Genomic DNA, 21,886 nt, shown 5'->3' with positions numbered 1-21,886 from the left:
TAGGGATGACCTCCCTAGTATTTTTGACTTGCCCACTAGACCTAGGGTTTGTTCCATAACTATATGGAACTCTATGGTAAGAGGGCACATCCTTCTTAGCCTTTGGTTTGTACCCCAAACCTCTATGGCCATTGGATGACTTTGATTTTCCTAGCCCTAGGTATTGCTCACTTTGCCCTAATAGGATATTTTCCATCATTTTTAGGATCTTCTCCATTTTATCAAGTCTTGACCTCAAGACTTGATTTTCTATCATTAAATCCTTAGTATTAGGTTTTCCATTAAGTTCATGAGCATTTTTGTTTCTAGGCTTGTATCTTGAATCTTTAGAGTTATTGCCCAGATTTTTACCTACATACCTAGCCTTAGGTGTAGTGGTTTTAGCATGAAAAGCTATATGTTTTTCTTTAACGCTATCATGCTTTCTATTTTCATGGTAAATAGCATTAAAATGATAAAAATTTAAACTATCATGCTTTTTACCATAATGTAAAGGGGTAGGCTCAATAAATGTTACCTTCTTCTTTACCTTGGAGGCTCCCCCTTGACTAGTGCTTCCTCTATGAGCCTTGACCACCTTCTTCCCCTTAGGGCATTGACTTCGGTAATGCCCCTTTTGATTGCACAAGAAGCACACAATGTGCTCCTTACTCTTCTTTGTCCCGGGGGTGGTCTCCTTGAGCTTCGCCTTGCCCTTTTGTGCCACTTGGCCCTTCTTCTTGGCCAAGTTGGGACACTTGCTCTTATAGTGCCCATGTTCCCTACACTCAAAACATATTATATGATTTTTATTATTAATTGAAATATTTATACCTTTGCTTGCAGGGGTGGCATCTTTTTCTTTGGATCCGGAGGTAGAAGCTTCCTCTTGATCGGACCTTGATTCTCCTCCATTTGATTTTTCTTGACTTGTGGAGGTAGAAGCTTCTTCCTCCTCTTCTTCTCTTGACCCGGATGTAGAAGCTTCTTCTTCTTCTTGCTCCGGTGTCACCAAGGATTGCTCCCCCTCAATCCTAGAGGTGGAGGCTTCATCATCTTGAATGTGAAACAAGGAGTATGCTCCCTCCTTGTTCCCTTCGGTGCATTCCCTTGAGGATGAAGCTTCTTGGATTTCCTCTTCTTCGGAGGTTGAGTATCTCTCAACCTCGGAGTCCTCCTCTTGGTCTTGCTCCAAAGAGTCACCCTCTCTGGATTCTTCATGATCTTGTACAGTGGAGGGGATCTCTTCATGAAGCTTAGCCAATTTGCTCCAAAGTTCCTTTGCATCTTCAAATTCTCCAATTTTGCAAAGAATGGTGCTTGGCAATAAATTGACCAAAAGCTTGGTCACATTGTCATTTGCCTCGCACCTTTGGACTTGCTCCGGGCTCCATTTGCTTTTCTTTAGAACTTTGCCCTTTGAATTTCTTGGAGCCTTGAAACCTTCCATTAGAGCAAACCATTGCTCTATCTCCATCATCAAGAAATTTTCAATTCTTGATCTCCAAGAATCGAAGCTTGCCGATGTGTATGGTGGAGCCACCCTTGTGTCAAATCCAAGTCCATCTTGGAATTGCATCTTGAAGTTGAGCTTGATAAAATCTTGAACTTGAAGAATTTGCTCCAACTTCTTCACCCTCTAGCTTTTCTTGTTATGCTTGACCCTTCCGGCGATGATTCCGGTGAAGAGCGGCCTCGCTCTTGTTATCGGGTTAACCTAAGGGGAGAATGTCTAGAGAATGTTCAAGGAAAGAACATTGGACATTGAAAGATGATTGAAAACCTAAGTTAGGTTATCGGGTTAACCTAACTTGATTATGGTTTTGTCAAACATCAAAAAGGGGGAGATTGTTGGTGCAACCTTAGGTCAAGGTTGACCTGGTTGACCCGACTCGAGTTGACGTGACTTGAGTTGTATTTTGATTTTTGACTTGGGAAGATTGTCGGTGCAACCTTAGGTCAAGGTTGACCTAGTTGTGTTGCATGTTGATGTTTGACAATACCACAATAACACTTACAATCCCATATGTAAGTTAGGCTAATCCCATAGCCTCCTTCTTCATGCCACTAGGTAATGAAAGCATAAATTAAGCTCTTCATTCTCCCCCTAAGAGGGCAAACTCCCTCTAGGTAATGAAAGCCTAACTTACTCCCTTTCATGAGTCATTTCATTCTCCCCCTATGAGCTTCCCATAGGTAATGAAGGACTAAGCTTAACCATACAACTAGTTCCCAGACATAGTTTCTTTCAAACTGGGCTAACTCCTCTTGCATTGCTAATACCCAGTCTGGGTTAGGTAAGGCTTCTTCTATAGTCTTGGGTTCAATTTTAGAAATAAGGGCTATCTGACTCAGGTTTCTATAGGATGATCTAGTCGGACTCCTAGGGTTGAGTCATCCAAAATTTGATCAGATGGGTGATTAAAACCTATTCTTGAAGGTCTTATGTTAGGATCAACAACTGGTTCTTGTGATTTTTAGGTTTAATTTGAACATCTTCATCATCTTCTATATTTCTTGTATTAATCTTTTCTGTATTTTTGTAAAATACCGAAAAGGGCAGATAATAATAAGGGGAATTTTCCGGAATTTTTGGAAAATTTTCGGGAATTTTTAGGAGCTCGTACGGACGAGTTAACTGTTAGCTAGAGCCCTAGAGTCAATCATTTGATGATTGTATTTTGGACTTATTGTATCATATTCTATATAAATAAAGGCATTTGGATTTTGGTTATTATACTTACTTGTATTGGTGCCAAATAAACTAAGTATAATAATGTCCTTGAGTAGATGGTTCTCACCTATATCAATCGGTTAGTTGAACCGATAGTGAGATGATATAGGGAACACTACTCTTAATCATTCCTAGTCGAGTATTAACATTCAGGGACAATGTTAATGCAATAAGACTAGCATGTAGGTCAACTCGATGACTTGATCTCACAAGTCATGGATATGGAGATATCAAGTTGACACATGAGTATGCATTGGAGAATGTATACTGAATGACCCGCCATGAGAAAGTATCATGGATCGTTATATAAGTGTCATATACTTTCTCATGTGACTATTAGTATGACTATTGGTCCTTAGACCTGAAGTCACCATGGTTCCCTACATAAGGAGTTATGTACTTTGGTTTCGTCAAACGTCACCCGTAACTGGGTGGACTATAGAGGCGATTACTGGGTATATAACGAATTATGCAGAGGGATGTGAGTGATGTAGATGTGATATATCCCTCCCATATGACGGGAGCGACATCGGTATTTTTGATAGAGTTAGACCACGAAGTGCATGGCCATGCCCAAATGAGTCAACATGAGATGTTGAGCTCATTTGATCGAGTGAGTCTACTTGGAGTTCAAGATTTAGATTGATTAGAGGATGACACGGTCTATGCCTCACATTGATCAATCTAGGTGTCTAGGATAGAAGGACAATGTCACATATTGTGATGAGTCACAATTAGTAGTCACAAGGTGATGTTGGATCTCAATATTCTTGTAACATTGGGTAGTAATGATGTGTTGCTAGATACCGCTCATTACTTATGCTTCTAAATGGGTTTAGGGGCATTGCCAACGTTACAAGAACCTATAGGGTCATACACTAAGGACAATTAGATGGAGATTAGGTTCATATGATGAACCAAGAGGATTAGATTCATTTGATGAATCAAATTGGATTAAGAGTAATCCTAATTGGGATAATTGAGTTGGATTCAAGTTGATTCATGTGTTTAATGAGTCTAATTTAGATTATGACTCATTAAATCAATTTAATTAAATGAATTAGATTCATTATATTAAATTGGCTTGAATTAAGGGAAATGATTAGATCAACCATGAGAGAGATTAAGTCAAGTTTGACTTGACTTGAGAGGAAGATGAAGAGTCAAGTTTGACTTGACTTTATGCCACCTCATTGGTGAGTGGGCAAGATGTGGACCAATGATAATGCTCCACATCATCATGGTTGCTTATGTGGAATGCCACCTCATGGGAGTTACCAAGAGTTGTGACTCTTGGCATTCCATGGGAGTTACTCATGCTCTTAATGTGGCCGGCCACATGAATGGGTGAAATAAGTTTCAATTTGGAATTAATCTCATTCATTCCTTCATCTTCTTCCTTGCTCCAATTTTGCTCTCCCTCTCCTCTCTTGGCCGAACCATCCAAAGGTGCTAGCACACCTTGTTTTGGTCATCTCCACCTAGTGTGTTCGTGTGGATACATATAGAAAAATTAAAGCTTCTGTACATTTCTGTAAATTTATGGTTTTTATAGTTTTAAGAGTAATTTTTCTCGTAGAAGTGAAGCACAAGTGTTTATACACTTGTAGGCTTTGACTACCGAGAAGTTTTTCCCGAAACGGCATTGTTTCGATCCAAATCTTTTTGGGACAGCGGGATAAGGCGCTCTTGGATCGCTTAGGAGCAACTCGCGATGGTTAGATCGCGGGTAGGGGTACTGTCCCTAACCCCGCAAGGGGATTTGCTCCGCGATTGCGCCCGAAATCGCTAATCGGGACCGCCGGGAAAAATTTACTCATAAAATATGTAAAATTATGAAAAATTACAGAAAAATTACAGAAATATATAATTTTGAATTATATATTAATTTTTTGATAGTCATGGCCCAAAGACCCAATTCGATTGGACAATTGTGTTGTAATTCATAATACGACCTGCGTGCCGTTATGTGATGTGCGTGCTTGTATTGTTTTATTTTATTTTATTTTCGCGACCTGCGCATCGTGCCTTTCTATTATTCTGGATGTAAATTAGATTTAGACTCGAATGTAACTCGAGTTTCAAAAATTGTAATGTACAAATTTGGAGCTGTGGAAGGTCCACTCGAGACGGAGTTACGAGGACGGCGCGAGCAACACAAGGTGGTCAAAAGGAAGGCGCTTGAGAAGTTGACCTTAGGTTGACCATCCGATCTTCTCATTGGCTTGAGAAGATCGTAGTAGGGCCATGACTAATCACAAAAAACTTAGTTAATTACTTGTGTATATGATGCATGTTTAATTAAGTAATTAATTAGTGCCTAGCGATTAAGATTAGATCTAAATTGTGCATAAGATGCACCCTTACGATTAGATTAGATCTACATCGTGTACAAGATGCACTCTATTGATTAGATTAGATCTATTTCGAGTATATGATACAACATCATTTAGATTAGATCTAAATCACGACAACTCAAAATGCCTACCATGCCGTGATACCCATCACTACCTCGATCGCATGATGTTGTTGAATTTGCCAAAGCAGAGCAATGCATACTATCTTGGTAGGGTACGGAGGGACAATCTTGGTCCCGCCTATCAACGCATGGGTGAGTACAACTCAATTAGATTGAGTATTCCTAGTTAACTCGGTTGGATCGAGTATAACTATAGGCATTCTTCCAACGGTTGGAAAGTTAGGTCAAAATCACATATATATTAACTCTCGGGCGTATTAGCCAAAGCTAACTCGAGTTTTAATATAAATGCGGATTTTGATTCTATAAACAAGAGTTGCATAGAGATGTAATTGGTAATCGTTACCTACCGATCATACTAAGTCTTGGGCGTATTAGCCAAAACTAACTCAAGGGTTAGTATGATGTGGATCTTGTCCCACATGAATTATAGAATTCAGTGGGAGCATCATTTAGTTAAAGGCCTAATTAAATGATTAAGAATATGATATTTATTTCTGCTTTTATTTCTGTTGTAGATTACCATGACGTCGAATACGAACACTTTCTCCCTGCGATCTGTCCTTGAGAAGGACAAGCTCAACGGAGCAAACTTCCTGGACTGGTACAGGAACTTGAGAATAGTTCTCACTCAGGAACGTAAACTGTACGTTCTGGAGCAGCCTCCTGCCACTGCCACGCGAGCAGACCGAGATGCTTACAAGAAGCATCAAGATGACGCATTAGATGTGTCATGTCTTATGCTCGCGACCATGAACTCTGAGCTTCAGAAGCAACACGAGTTAATGGGCGCTTACGATATGGTTGAACATCTTCGTCAACTGTATCAAGGTCAAGCGAGGCATGAGAGATTTGAGATCTCAAGGGCACTGTTTCAGTGCAAGATGTCAGACGGGGCTCCTGTAGGCCCATATGTACTCAAAATGATTGGGTACATAGAGAACCTACAAAGGTTGGGGTTCCCTCTTGGCCAAGAGATGGCTACTGACCTGATCTTGCAATCCTTGCCGGATAGCTATAGTCAATTCGTTCTAAACTACAATATGAACGAGATTGACAAGCCACAGCCTGAGCTGCTTAGCATGTTGAGAACTGCTGAGCTAAACCTTAAGAAGGCTAAGCCCAACACTGTTCTGATGGTTCAGAAACATAAGGGCAAGGGCAAGCCCAAAGGCAAGGGAAAGTCCCAAGCCAAGGGCAAAGGCAAGGCACTGAAGCCTAAAGGAGGGGTCACCAAGGATGCTACCTGCTTCCACTACGGTCAAACAGGGCACTGGAAGAGGAACTGCAAGGTATACTTGGAGGATCTTAAGAAGAAGCGAAGTGAGACTTCCACTTCAGGTATATATGTTATAGAAGTCAATCTATCTATTTCTACATTATGGGTATTAGATACTGGATGTACTTCTCACATTTGTACTGATGTGCAGGCGCTGAGAAATAGCAGGGCATTGACAAAGGGCGAGGTGGACCTACGAGTAGGCAATGGAGCACGGGTTGCTGCTGTTGCTGTAGGGACTTACTTTCTATCTCTGCCCTCTGGGCTTGTACTAGAGTTAGTCGATTGTTGTTATGTGCCTGCATTAACTAAGAACATTATATCAGTTTCTTGTTTGGACAAGAAAGGTTTCTCGTTTACTATAAAGAACAAATGTTGTTCCGTCTATTTAAACGATATGTTCTATTGTAGTGCACCTCTGATAAACGGACTCTATATTCTAGACCTTGAGAGCCCTATCTATAACATAAATACCAAGAGGTTCAAGTCAAATGACATGAACCAAACCTACCTCTGGCACTATCGCTTAGGTCATATAAATGACAAGCGCTTATCCCAGCTCCATAAGGATGGTATGCTGGACTCATTTGATTTTGAATCATATGAGGTATGCGAGTCATGCCTACGAGGCAAGATGACCAAGACTCCCTTTAGTGGGCACAGCGAGAGAGCGACTGATTTGTTAGGACTCATACATAGTGATGTATGTGGCCCTTTCAATGTCGCTGCTAGAGGCGGTTATAGGTACTTCATCACATTTACTGATGACTTCAGTAGATATGGTTATGTGTACTTGATGACACATAAGTCTGAGTCCTTTGAAAAATTCAAAGAATTTAAAAATGAAGTACAGAACCAGCTTGGCAAGAGTATTAAGATACTTCGATCCGATCGAGGTGGAGAATACCTTAGCCATGAGTTCCGTGACTATCTAGCTGAGTGTGGGATTCTATCCCAACTCACTCCTCCTGGAACACCACAGTGGAATGGTGTATCCGAAAGGAGGAATCATACCCTATTAGATATGGTACGGTCTATGATGAGTCACACAGATCTTCCGACATACCTTTGGGGTTATGCTCTAGACACGGCAGCTTTTATACTCAACCGAGTTCCATCCAAGGCCGTGATAAAGACACCATATAGGATATGGACTGGGAGAGATGCCCAGGTGTCTTTCATGAGGATTTGGGGTTGTGAGGCTTACGTTCGACGTCAAGTCTCAGACAAGTTAGGACCCAAATCCGACAAGTGCTACTTTATTGGATATCCCAAGGAAACTAAGGGATATTACTTCTACATTCCCAGTCAGCACAAAGACTGGGGTCTTTCTAGAAAGACTAGTGGGAGCGCGTTCGATCTTGAAGAAGTTCAAGATGCGAACAATAGCACTGATGCCTCGATGGAAATTGAACTGGAACCACAAAGTGTTGTGGATGATGTTGTTCCACAAGGAGTTGAGGAACAACAACCAGTTCAAGTAGACATACCTCTTCGCAGGTCTGATAGGGTACGTCGTCAGCCTGAGAGATACTCATTTCTCTTGTTTGACCATGATGATGTTGTGCTCATAGAGGATGAGCCTACCACCTATCAGGAAGTTGTGATGAGACCAGATTCTGAGAAATGGCTAGAGGCCATGAGATCCGAGATGGAATCCATGTACACCAACCAAGTATGGACTTTGGTTGATCCACCTGAAGGGGTAAAACCCATTGGGTGTAAGTGGGTCTTTAAGAGAAAGACTGACATGGATGGACTTATCTATAAGGGTCGCTTGGTAGCTAAAGGTTTTAAACAGATTCATGGTATTGACTATGATGAAACCTTTTCTCCAGTAGCGATGTTTAAGTCCATTTGGATCATGCTTGCTATTGCAGCCTACCATGACTATGAGATATGACAGATGGATGTCAAAACCGCGTTTCTGAATGGAAACCTACTCGAGGATGTGTACATGACACAACCTGAGGGTTTTGTAGATTCACAGCATACTAGCAGAGTATGTAAGCTGCATAGGTCCATTTATGGACTAAAGCAAGCTTCTCGGAGCTAGAATCTTCGATTCGATGATGCAATCAAACAGTTTGGTTTCATCAAGAACGAAGATCAGCCTTGTGTCTACAAGAAGGTTGTAGGGGATATAGTTGTCTTCCTCATATTGTATGTGGATGACATACTACTCATTGGGAAGGACATCCCTATGCTTCAGTCTGTCAAGACTTGGCTAGGGAGTTGCTTCTCAATGAAGGACTTAGGTGAAGTATCCCGCATTCTAGGGATACAGATCTATAGAGATAGATATAAGAGATTGCTTGGCCTAAGTCAGAGTACATACATTGACAAGGTACTCCTTCGGTTTGCCATGCAGAACTCCAAGAAGGGATTTCTGCCGATGTCACATGGCGTGAGTCTTTCGAAGACTCAAGGTCCCTCTTCTAGAGAGGAGAGAGATCGCATGGATCAGATCCCTTATGCCTCAGCCATAGGATCGATCATGTACGCCATGCTATGTACTCGACCTGATGTCTCGTATGCTTTGAGCATGACGAGCAGATACCAGTCAGATCCAGGTGAAAGTCACTGGATAGCGGTCAAGAATATTCTTAAGTAATTAAGAAGGACTAAAGAATACTTCTTGATATATAGAGGCAGTGATGAGCTAGCTGTAAAGGGTTATAGTGATGCTAGCTTCCAGACCGACCAGGATGACTATAGATCGCAGTCGGGGTTCGTATTTTGCATTAATGGTGGTGCTGTCAGCTGGAAGAGTTCGAAGCAGGATACAGTATATTGCTGCATCAGAGGCAGCAAAGGAGGCAGTTTGGATCCGCAAGTTCATCACTGAACTTGGGGTGGTTCCTAGCATTGCTAACCCCATTGAGCTCTATTGTGACAACAATGGAGCTATAGCACAGGCGAAAGAACCTCGCTCACACCAGCAGACCAAACACATACTACGGCGCTTCCATCTCATTCGAGAGATCATCGAGAGAGGAGATGTGAAGATTTACAGAGTACCTACAGAGGCTAACATCGCAGATCCCTTGACCAAGGCTTTGGCACAGAAGAAGCATGATGGTCACATTAGGTCATTTGGGCTTAGAGCCTACACTGATTGGCACTAGTGCTAGTGGGAGATTGTTGGCTATAGCCCTAGAGCCAATCATTTGATGATTGTATTTTAGACTTATTGTATCATATTCTATATAAATAAAGGCATTTGGATTTTGGTTATTATACTTACTTGTATTGGTGTCAAATAAACTAAGTATAATAATGTCCTTGAGTAGATGGTTCTCACCTATATCAATCGGTTAGTTGAACCGATAGTGAGATGATATAGGGAACACTACTCTTAATTATTCCTAGTCGAGTATTAACATTCAGGGACAATGTTAATGCAATAAGACTAGCATGTAGGTCAACTCGATGACTTGATCTCACAAGTCATGGATATGGAGATATCAAGTTGACACATGAGTATGCATTGGAGAATGTATACTGAATGACCCGCCATGAGAAAGTATCATGGATCATTATATGACTGTCATATACTTTCTCATGTGACTATTAGTATGACTATTGGTCCTTAGACCTGAAGTCACCATGGTTCCCTACATAAGGAGTTATGTACTTTGGTTTCGTCAAACGTCACCCGTAACTGGGTGGACTATAGAGGCGATTACTGGGTATATAACGAATTATGCAGAGGGATGTGAGTGATGTAGATGGGATATATCCCTCCCATATGACGGGAGCGACATCGGTATTCTTGATAGAGTTAGACCACGAAGTGCATGGCCATGCCCAAATGAGTCAACATAAGATGTTGAGCTCATTTGATCGAGTGAGTCTACTTGGAGTTCAAGATTTAGATTGATTAGAGGATGACACGGTCTATGCCTCACATTGATCAATCTAGGTGTCTAGGATAGAAGGACAATGTCACATATTGTGATGAGTCATAATTAGTAGTCACAAGGTGATGTTGAATCTCAACATTCTTGTAATATTGGGTAGTAATGATGTGTTGCTAGATACCGCTCATTACTTATGCTTCTAAATGGGTTTAGGGGCATTGCCAACGTTACAAGAACCTATAGGGTCACACACTAAGGACAATTAGATGGAGATTAGGTTCATATGATGAACCAAGAGGATTAGATTCATTTGATGACTCAAATTGGATTAAGAGTAATCCTAATTGGGATATTTGAGTTGGACTCAAGTTGATTCATGTATTTAATGAGTCTAATTTAGATTATGACTCATTAAATCAATTTAATTAAATGAATTAGATTCATTATATTAAATTGGCTTGAATTAAGGGAAAGGATCAGATCAACCATGAGAGAGATTAAGTCAAGTTTGACTTGACTTGAGAGGAAGATGAAGAGTCAAGTTTGACTTGACTTTATGCCACCTCATTGGTGAGTGGGCAAGATGTGGACCAATGATAATGCTCCACATCATCATGGTTGCTTATGTGGAATGCCACCTCATGGGAGTTACCAAGAGTTGTGACTCTTGGCATTCCATGGGAGTTGCTCATGCTCTTAATGTGGCCGGCCACATGAATGGGTGAAATAAGTTTCATTTTGGAATTAATCTCATTCATTCCTTCATCTTCTTCCTTGCTCCAATTTTGCTCTCCCTCTCCTCTCTTGGCCGAACCATCCAAAGGTGCTGGCACACCTTGTTTTGGTCATCTCCACCTAGTGTGTTCGTGTGGATACATATAGAGAAGTATCTATCCTTGATACTTTCGAGATCCGACGAATCTTGGACGAGCGGGATACGAAAAGGGCACGCATCGAAGGTAAAGATCTTCATCATGTAGATCTAGAAGTTTTGTAACTCGTACTCGTATGTCTTTGAATTTTTCTTCGCACGAGATCTGTTAGTTGCTACTCGGAAAACCTATAGGTTCCATTGTACAAAAAATTTTGTACAAAGGTCTGAACCTTTTTCCTAGCTACCATGTGTTCTTTTAAATTAAATTTTGGATCGCCTGCGGAACTTAACACGTTTGATCCAAAACTTAATCTATTTGTTCTTTTAGGTTTTGACTTGGATCTCCTGCGGAACTTAACACGTTCGACCCAAGTCACCTTAAGTTATTAATTCCATTAAATATTAATTTCCATAATCGGTTCCCAGTACTGACGTGGCGAGGCACATGGCCTTCTTGGATATGGGAGCAACCACCACCGACTAGACAAAACCTTTTATAGAAAGCTAATATTTAATTTCCTAAAATAACTTTAAGTTAACCAAAGAGAACAATCAAATCACAAGGAAAAGAAAAAACAAAAGAACACAATATCGAAAAACATATTCGAAATTCTAGAACGTAAGCCTCTTGTATTTGGTATTATTTCCATAAATAACTAGCATGATGCGGAAAGAAAAATTACTAGTTATACCTTGTAGAAAAACCTCTTGATCTTCTACCGTATTCCTCTTCTAACCTCGAACGTTGTGTGGGTAACGATCTTCCGAGATGAGAAACCACCAACCACCTTCTTCTCCTCCAAGCAAGGTTCGGCCACAAAGGAAAAACTTCACCAAGGAGGAAAACCAAAATACTAACCAAGCTCCAAGAGATGCTAGCTTTCTCTCCTTCTTCTTCTTCTTCTCCTAGTAGTATCCGGCCACCACAAGAGCTCCAATGGAAGAGAAGGGTTCGGCCACCACAAGAGGAAGAGAGGGAGAGGATGGCCGGCCACACCAAGGAACAAAAGAGGGAGAGGAATAATAGATGTTATCTCTCATGAAGGCACCCTCACCCCTTCTTTTATATTCCTTGGCCTAGGCAAATTAGGAAATTTAATTACAATAAAATTTCCTCAATTTCCTTGACATGATTTAATTGAGAAAAATAAAATAAAATTTTCCAAATTAAAACCAATGGCCGGCCACATCAATGAAGGAAAAAATTAGACAAGTTTTAATCAACAATTAAATTTCCTAATTTGTTTCCGGAAATTTTAAAAAATAAAATTTCTCTTTAAAATCTCTTCATGGTTGATAAAAGGAAATTTCAATAATTTTAATTTTATCAACATGTGAATAATTTTTAAAGAGAAAATAAAACATCTCTCCAATCTACAAATAAGGAAAGAGATCTAATATCTTTCTTTAATCTTTTGTAGATCTTTTACAAGAGAGATATTTTAATTTTAATTCTCTTTAAATTATATCTTCCACATAATAATAAAAATTAAAATTAAATTTCTTTTTTAATTTAATTTAGCTGGCCCTACTAGCTTGGGTTCAAGCTAGGGCCGGCCACCCAATTTTATACCTAGGCCAGCCCTAGCTTGTTCCCAAGCTAGCTTGGCCGACCCCTATTGGGTGGGTATATAAGGTGGGTATAGGTGGGTATAGAACTCTATAAATAAGAGGCTACGATAGGGACCGAGAGGAGGAATTGGTTTTGGTCTCCCGATAAAATTAAGCATCCCGTGTTCGCCCCGAACACACAACTTAATTTTATCAATAATAATTCATTCCACTAGAGAACTATTATTGAACTACCGCACCAATCCCAAATTACATTTTTGGGCTCCTTCTTATTATGAGTGTGTTAGTCTCCCTGTGTTTAAGATATCGAATGTCCACTAATTAAGTAAGTTACTGACAACTCATTTAATTAATATCTTAGTCCAAGAGTAGTACCACTCAACCTTATCGTCATGTCGGACTAAGTCCACCTGCAGGGTTTAACATGACAATCCTTATGAGCTCCTCTTGAGGACATTCTCAACCTAGTATCTCTAGGACACAGTTTCCTTCTATAATCAACAACACACACTATAAGTGATACCATTTCCCAACTTATCGGGCTTATTGATTCATCGAACTAAATCTCACCCATTGATAAATTAAAGAAATAAATATCAAATATATGTGCTTGTTATTATATTAGGATTAAGAGCACACACTTCCATAATAACCGAGGTCTTTGTTTCTTTATAAAATCAGTATAAAAGAAACGACCTCAAATGGTCCTACTCAATACACTCTAAGTGTACTAGTGTAATTATACAGTCAAGATAAACTGATACCTAATTACACTACGACCTTCTAATGGTTTGTTCCTTTCCATTTTGGTCGTGAGCTACTGTTTATAATTTATAAGGTATTGATAACATTATCTTCTGCATATGACACCACATGCTATGTTATCTACAATATAAATTAATTGAACAACTACAAACAAATGTAGACAATTTGACCAAATGTGATTCTTTATTCATAATGAATGTTTACAAAGCTTAGGCTTTCAGTATACACTCCAACAATCTCCCACTTATACTAATGACTAAGCTGCCATATCTTCTACCATACATCTGATTCCCATTCCCTCCACATGCCGATCGAAAGCTTTCGCCGGAAGGGCCTTAGTGAAAGGATCCGCCAGGTTATCCGTGATGCAATCTTGGCGATGACCGCTTCACGATATCTCGTATCAGGTGGTACTTGCGCTCTATATGTTTACTTGCCTTATGAGCTCGTGGTTCCTTCGAGTTTGCAATTCTTATTATCACAATAAATTGTGATGATTTTGGGCAAACCGAATCACATCTAAGTCCATTAGAAAGTTCCTGAGTCATACTGCTTTTGCCTCAGAGGCTGCTACATACTCGACTTCCATGGTTGAGTCCGAAACGCATTTACACTCCTCCATGAAATGGCTCCACCTCCTAAAGTAAACACATAGCCGATGTAGACTTACTATTTCCCTATCTGATTGGAATCCACTGGAACCAAATCATCTTCTTGGTAAACTAGCATATAATCTCTAGTCCTTCTCGGTACTTCAATATATGCTTTACTGCAGTCCAATGTCCTTGTCCGGGTTACTCCGATATCTGATCTGGTCTCGTGTATAGCATTGCATACATTAGGCTTCCCAGAGCCAAAACTGCTTTCATGTCCTCTATCTCTTTCGACGTCTTTGGAGACATCTCTTTAGATAGAGCTACTCCATGTCTAAAAGGTAAGAAACTTTTCTTGGAATCCTGCATGCTAAAACGAGCAAGGATTGTATCTATATATGAAGCTTGGGACAGACACAACATTCTTTTCTTACGATCCCTTATAACTTTGATCCCAAGAATGTGTGCACAATCTCCTAAGTCCTTTATATCAAATTGTTTGGACAACCATACCCTTACGTCTGATAATACCTTGACATTGTTGCCAATTAGCAAAATATCATCTACGTATAGTACAAGAAATACCACCACGTTTCCGTTACACTTCTTATATACACAAGATTCATCCGGACTTTGAATAAATCCATATGGATTACTTCATTAAACCTGATGTTCCAAGATCTTGAAGCTTGCTTTAGTCCATAAATGGACCGATTGAGCTTACACACTAGATGCTCTTTGCCTTTTTCAATGAACCCTTCTGGTTGCTTCATATGGATGTTTTCTTCAAGACTTCCATTAAGGAAAGCTGTCTTGACATCCATTTGCCAAATCTCATAATCCATATGAGCAGCAATGGATAAGAGTATCCGGATAGACTTAAGCATGGCTACCGGTGAAAAGGTTTCCTCATAATCGATTCCCTCTTTCTGAGTATACCCTTTCGCAACAAGCCTAGCTTTGAAAGTTTCTACCTTCCCGTCTGTCCCTCTTTTCCTTTTGTAGATCCACTTACATCCAACGGCTTTTACACTATCAGGTGATTCTACAAGCTCCCAGACCTTATTAGAGTACATAGACTCTATTTCAGAATTCATCGCCTTTTGCCAAGATGCTGCATCTATATCTTGGAGTGCTTCGTCATATGACCGGGGATCAGGTTCATGTTTACCCGGGATCAAAAAACATGAATCTTTCAGGCTGCCTTACAACCCTCCCACTACGACGAGGCACTGTCTGTGGTTGTGTATCATGTGTGACACGTGTTGCAGTCTCTTGTGGTACTTCATCTTGTACTGTTGGTACTAAAGTAGTCATGTCCTCTCTAAGTTCTTCTAAAACAACTTTGCTACTGGGCTTGTGATCCATTATATAGTCTTCTTCTAAAAACTGGGCATTGGTGCTAACAATGACCTTCTGGTCTTTAGGACTATAAAATAAACCACCTTTCGTTCCTTTGGGATATCCTACAAACACGCGAACTTCTGTACGGGATTCTAACTTATCAGCATCTGGTTTCAGCACATGTGCTGGACTACCCCAAATCCGAATATGTCTTAGACTGGGCTTTCGCCCATTCCACAATTCTATGGGAGTAGAAGAAACTGATTTAGAAGGTACTAAGTTCAGAACGTATACTGCTGTTTCCAGAGCATATCCCCAAAACGAATTTGGTAATAACTCATCATTGATCTAACCATCTCCATAAGAGTCCTATTCCTTCGTTTTGCTACACCATTCTGTTGGGGTGTTCCAGGTGCAGACAATTGGGATTGAATCCCGGCCTCTGATAAGTAATTCCTAAACTCTCCTAAGAGGTATTCGCCACCACGATCTGACCGTAGTGTCTTGATACTTTTACCTAGTCGTTTCTCCACATCAGCCTTGTATTCTTTGAACTTATCAAAGCACTCGGACTTGCGGCGCATTAGGTAAATGTATCCATATCTTGAATAATCGTCTATGAAAGAGACAAAATATTCAAAACCTCCTCTTGCTTGGATAGACATAGGACCACACAAATCAGAGTGAACCAATTCTAACACTTCTTTGGCTCTATACCCCTTGGCCTTGAACGGCCTCTTGGTCATTTTACCTTCCAAGCAAGATTCACAAGTTGGAAAATTTTTCATCTCAAATGAACTCAAAAGTCCATCGGCTATAAGCCTCTGAATCCTACTTAAGTTAATATGACCAAGCCTTAGATGCCAAAGATATGCTTGGTTCATTTCCAAAGGTTCTTTTCTCTTATTAGAGTTAGAAGATGAGTTATAAATTTCCATGTTTTGCTTTGTGAAAGAAATTGGATTTAAAGTATACAAATTGCCAACTAATGCACCAGAACAGATAATCACTTTATTTCTTTTAATAACTACATCGTTACTGAAAGAAACTGAATATCCATCTAAAAACAGTTTAGAAACTGAAATTAAATTCTTTCTAAAACTGGGTACATAAAGACAATTTCTTAAAATCAAATTTCTATTTCTACTAAAAGATAAGTAGACGTCTCCCACTGCAACAGCTGCCACCTTAGTAGCATTGCCCATGTAGACGGTAATTTCTCCTTTTCCTGGAACCCTGCAAGGAATTGCAGACATGATCAATGGCTCCGTATCTACACACCAGGTCTTGGTAGATAACACCGCTAAACATGTTTCAACAACTAGAGTATGAGATATACCTTTGTTTTGGTTCCCACGAGGACGGTCCGCCTTCCAATGTCAGCATTGTAGATGAAGCACTTGCCCTTGGCTTCTTCATTCCAGCTTTAAATACTCTAAGATTTATTCACTTTCTTTGGAACCGACTTGTTTCTTCTTCTTCTTTCCTTCGGTTTAGAAGTAGAACCATTTTCAACAATAGTGAATTTGAGCATTGTGACGAAATAATCCTTCTGCTGCTTGCAGTTCAGTAGTTCCGCTAATGAATAAACCCTCTTATTCATATTATAGTTCAGGCCTCAAAACTTCTAGGTAGCGTTTGGAGGATCATATCGATCCGGGTTTCCCATCAATTTCTCCTCCAAGGATCGTATCTCGTTCGGATAAGCCATCATCTTTAGGATATGATCCTTACAGGAGTACCCTCTTGCATGGTGGTGTCATTATCTTTCTCATGGCTTCTTGCCTAGAAGCCCTATCCCGATGACCAAAGAGTTCCTTGAGATTGTTCATAATATCATAGGCTATTGGTAAATCTTGATCTCGATGTTGCAATACATTTGACATTGAAGCCAAAATGTAACACCGAGCCATCTCATCTGCTTTTACCCATTTCCTATGATATTCAATCTCCTCTTGGGTAGATTCACCAAGAGGTGCATCTGGGCATACCTCTCGATAAATTTATATCTTCAGCAGTAGAACAATGTCCGAGTTTCTTTTCCAATCTATGTAGTTTGGTCCAATAAGTCTATTCTGAAGTATGATGGACAGTGGGTTGTAAGACATCCTAAGAATCACAAATAACTTTTGGTCGAACTCTAAATTTAGAATAATATTGATTCCTCAAACAATACTATTTTAAATTAACCAACACCTTAAAACACCGTGAATTTTGTATGCCACGTTAGTGTGGATACAAATTCAACATTTGTAAAAGGAGGGTTTTATCCCATTAATTTTATTATCTTGTCAACCTAACTTTTGACAAATAAAATTAATAGTTGGTATCTTTGGTCACACAAATAATAGAAGTGACTCCGATGGGAGGATACTATTAGATGTGTCTAAGTGTATACCATTACTTGACACTAAGTCCATTAATAAGATTATGCCTCTTTGGGGAAGATCACACGCTCTTAATTAACTTCCTATAGTCATCCAAAATGGAAGTCTGCTTTAGTGATCCGCAAACAAGCTCATCCGTTATGGAGGAAGGCACTCGAGCCAACGCGCAAGGTTTGCATCACTTACAAACCAGTAATGGAGACCATGAGATTTATTTAAAAATCTCTCTCCCACTTAGTTATTTATAAATGAGGAATTTTAACTATGCTAGCCTACTAAAACTTGTAAACTAACATGCACACGATTATATAAAAGCAATAAATAGAAAATTTAATTTTCAACTATTATGGCTTTTATCTCTAATTGTTCTCCGTGTGTTGTCATCCCAAGTGTAACGGCCACCCTTCTGGCTGTCGCATCCATCTTGCTCCTAGTTCCGCTGCGCCTCTGGTCCTTAGAAGGTTCCACGCTTTGCAAGATTCGATCCGCGACATAAATAGAATTTTACATTTTGATCCTATATTCCATAAAAGGAATGTACATGTATCTAGATCAAAAAATAAAATCCTAATAAAACTAAATACAGCTCCTGCTGTATTTTAATACAATCATGCACACACAGATAAATGCCCTTGACATGTCCAAGGGTCCAATCACACACATAATAACTAAAAGCCATAATAGTTGGATCCTGCATCCACAAAGTTAGCACATCCTACTATTAACCTGCCTAAATTATGTATGACATGTGCATAATTAAACTAAATAGCAAATACACAGAGGCAAAACCCTAGCTCTGATACCAATTGTTAGTTACTACTCGGAAAACCTATAGGTTCCATTGTACAAAAAATTTTGTACAAAGGTCTGAACATTTTTCCTAGCTACCATGTGTTCTTTTAAATTAAATTTTGGATCGCCTGCGGAACTTAACACGTTTGATCCAAAACTTAATCTATTTGTTCTTTTAGATTTTGACTTGGATCTCCTGCGGAACTTAACACGTTCGACCCAAGTCACCTTAAGTTATTAATTCCATTAAATATTAATTTCCATAATCGGTTCCCAGTACTGACGTGGTGAGGCACATGGCCTTCTTGGATATGGGAGCAACCACCACCGACTAGACAAAACCTTTTATAGAAAGCTAGTATTTAATTTTCTAAAATAACTTTAGGTTAACCAAAGAGAACAATCAAATCACAAGGAAAAGAAAAAACAAAAGAACACAATATCAAAAAACATATTCGAAATTCTAGAACGTAAGCCTCTTGTATTTGGTATTATTTCTATAAATAACTAGCATGATGCGGAAAGAAAAATTACTAGTTATACCTTGTAGAAAAACCTCTTGATCTTCTACCGTATTCCTCTTCTAACCTCGAACGTTGTGTGGGCAACGATCTTCCGAGATGAGAAACCACCAACCACCTTCTTCTCCTCCAAGCAAGGTTCGGCCACAAAGGAAAAACTTCACCAAGGAGGAAAACCAAAATACTAACCAAGTTCCAAGAGATGCTAGCTTTCTCTCCTCCTTCTTCTTCTTCTCCGAGTAGTATCCGGCCACCACAAGAGCTCCAATGGAAGAGAAGGGTTCGGCCACCACAAGAGGAAGAGAGGGAGAGGATGGCTGGCCACACCAAGGAACAAAAGAGGGAGAGGAATAATAGATGTTATCTCTCATGAAGGCACCCTCACCCCTTCTTTTATATTCCTTGGCCTAGGCAAATTAGGAAATTTAATTACAATAAAATTTCCTCAATTTCCTTGACATGATTTAATTGAGAAAAATAAAATAAAATTTTCCAAATTAAAACCAATGGCCGACCACATCAATGAAGGAAAAAACTAGACAAGTTTTAATCAACAATTAAAACTTCCTAATTTGTTTCCGGAAATTTTAAAAAATAAAATTTCTCTTTAAAATCTCTTCATGGTTGATAAAAGGAAATTTCTATAATTTTAATTTTATCAACATGTGAATAATTTTTAAAGAGAAAATAAAACATCTCTCCAATCTACAAATAAGGAAAGAGATCTAATCTCTTTCTTTAATTTTTTGTAGATCTTTTACAAGAGAGATATTTTAATTTTAATTCTCTTTAAATTATATCTTCCACATAATAATAAAAATTAAAATTAAATTTCTTTTTTAATTTAATTTTGCCGGCCCTACTAGCTTGGGTTCAAGCTAGGGCCGGCCACCCAATTTTATACCTAGGCCGGCCCTAGCTTGTTCCCAAGCTAGCTTGGCCGACCCCTATTGGGTGGGTATATAAGGTGGGTATAGGTGGGTATAGAACTCTATAAATAAGAGGCTACGATAGGGACCGAGAGGAGGAATTGGTTTTGGTCTCCCGATAAAATTAAGCATCCCGTGTTCGCCCCGAACACACAACTTAATTTTATCAATAATAATTCATTCCACTAGAGAACTATTATTGAACTACCGCACCAATCCCAAATTACATTTTTGGGCTCCTTCTTATTATGAGTGTGTTAGTCTCCCTGTGTTTAAGATATCGAATGTCCACTAATTAAGTAAGTTACTGACAACTCATTTAATTAATATCTTAGTCCAAGAGTAGTACCACTCAACCTTATCGTCATGTCGGATTAAGTCCACCTGCAGGGTTTAACATGACAATCCTTATGAGCTCCTCTTGGGGACATTCTCAACCTAGTATCTCTAGGACACAGTTTCCTTCTATAATCAACAACACACACTATAAGTTATATCATTTCCTAACTTATCGGGCTTATTGATTCATCGAACTAAATCTCACCCATTGATAAATTAAAGAAATAAATATCAAATATATGTGCTTGTTATTATATTAGGATTAAGAGCACACACTTCCATAATAATCGAGGTCTTTGTTTCTTTTATAAAATCAGTATAAAAGAAACGACCTCAAATGGTCCTACTCAATACACTCTAAGTGTACTAGTGTAATTATACAGTCAAGATAAACTGATACCTAATTACACTACGACCTTGTAATGGTTTGTTCCTTTCCATTTTGGTCGTGAGCTACTGTTTATAATTTATATGGTACTGATAACATTATCTTCTGCATATGACACCACATGCTATGTTATCTACAATATAAATTAATTGAACAACTACAAACAAATGTAGACAATTTGACCAAATGTGATTCTTTATTCATAATGAATGTTTACAAAGCTTAGGCTTTCAGTATACACTCCAACAAGATCCGTTGGCTAGGGTGATTCGGGGTTTCCGCGACGCGAAAAAGCGATTTTCGCGACCCGAAAAATCCAACATTAACGGGGATAAAAACGGGGCCCGGAAAAGCCTGTTTAGGCTACCCCATTTAAGCGAGAAAATGTTTATATTTATATTTTTCTTTTCCTTTATTTTCTTTTATTTCTCCGTTTCTTCCTTTTCCCCGCGACGCCCGACCCTGCCGAACTCCTCGCCCGCGACCTTCTCCCCCTCGCGCCCGACGCTGTGCCCTAACCGGCGGCGGTTACCTTCCTCCCCTTCTATTTCTCGCCACTGGCTCTTCCCCTCGCCACTGTACGTTGCCCCTCGTCGCAGTGGAGATCCCCAAATCGCATCAAGAGCCGCCGCCTCTTCGATCCGGATCCCAACCCTAGCGCCGATCACCGGGCAGCGCCCCTTGCTCCTCTACGCCGGCCTCACCTTCACATCCTTCCCGAGCCGCCCCATGCCCTAGATCTTCCGTCGACGCATTCTTTTCGGTGACACCCGAGCACTACCGCCAACCTTGTGCCCTAGCATCGCTGTCGATCCACTGCCAACAACCGTGCACTAGTACTGTCGCCGGATTCTTGATCGCCTCTGACCAGTAGAGAGGAAGAAGGTAACTTGGTTGGAATTATGTTATTATTTGGCAGTAATCTCCACTCTTGAACTTGATCTTTTCCTTGCTGCTAATCTAGGTTACGAGTTGGTGAGGGGTGTCTCAGTTAGACACAAGGAACTGCCACCGTAGATGTAATGGTTATGTTTTGGGAACATGGTTT

Source organism: Zingiber officinale, chromosome 10B, assembly GCF_018446385.1.
Source record: "Zingiber officinale cultivar Zhangliang chromosome 10B, Zo_v1.1, whole genome shotgun sequence".
NCBI classification, from domain to species: domain Eukaryota; kingdom Viridiplantae; phylum Streptophyta; class Magnoliopsida; order Zingiberales; family Zingiberaceae; genus Zingiber; species Zingiber officinale.
The sequence above is the reverse complement of the archived record's forward strand: the minus strand, read 5'-3'. Positions refer to the sequence as shown.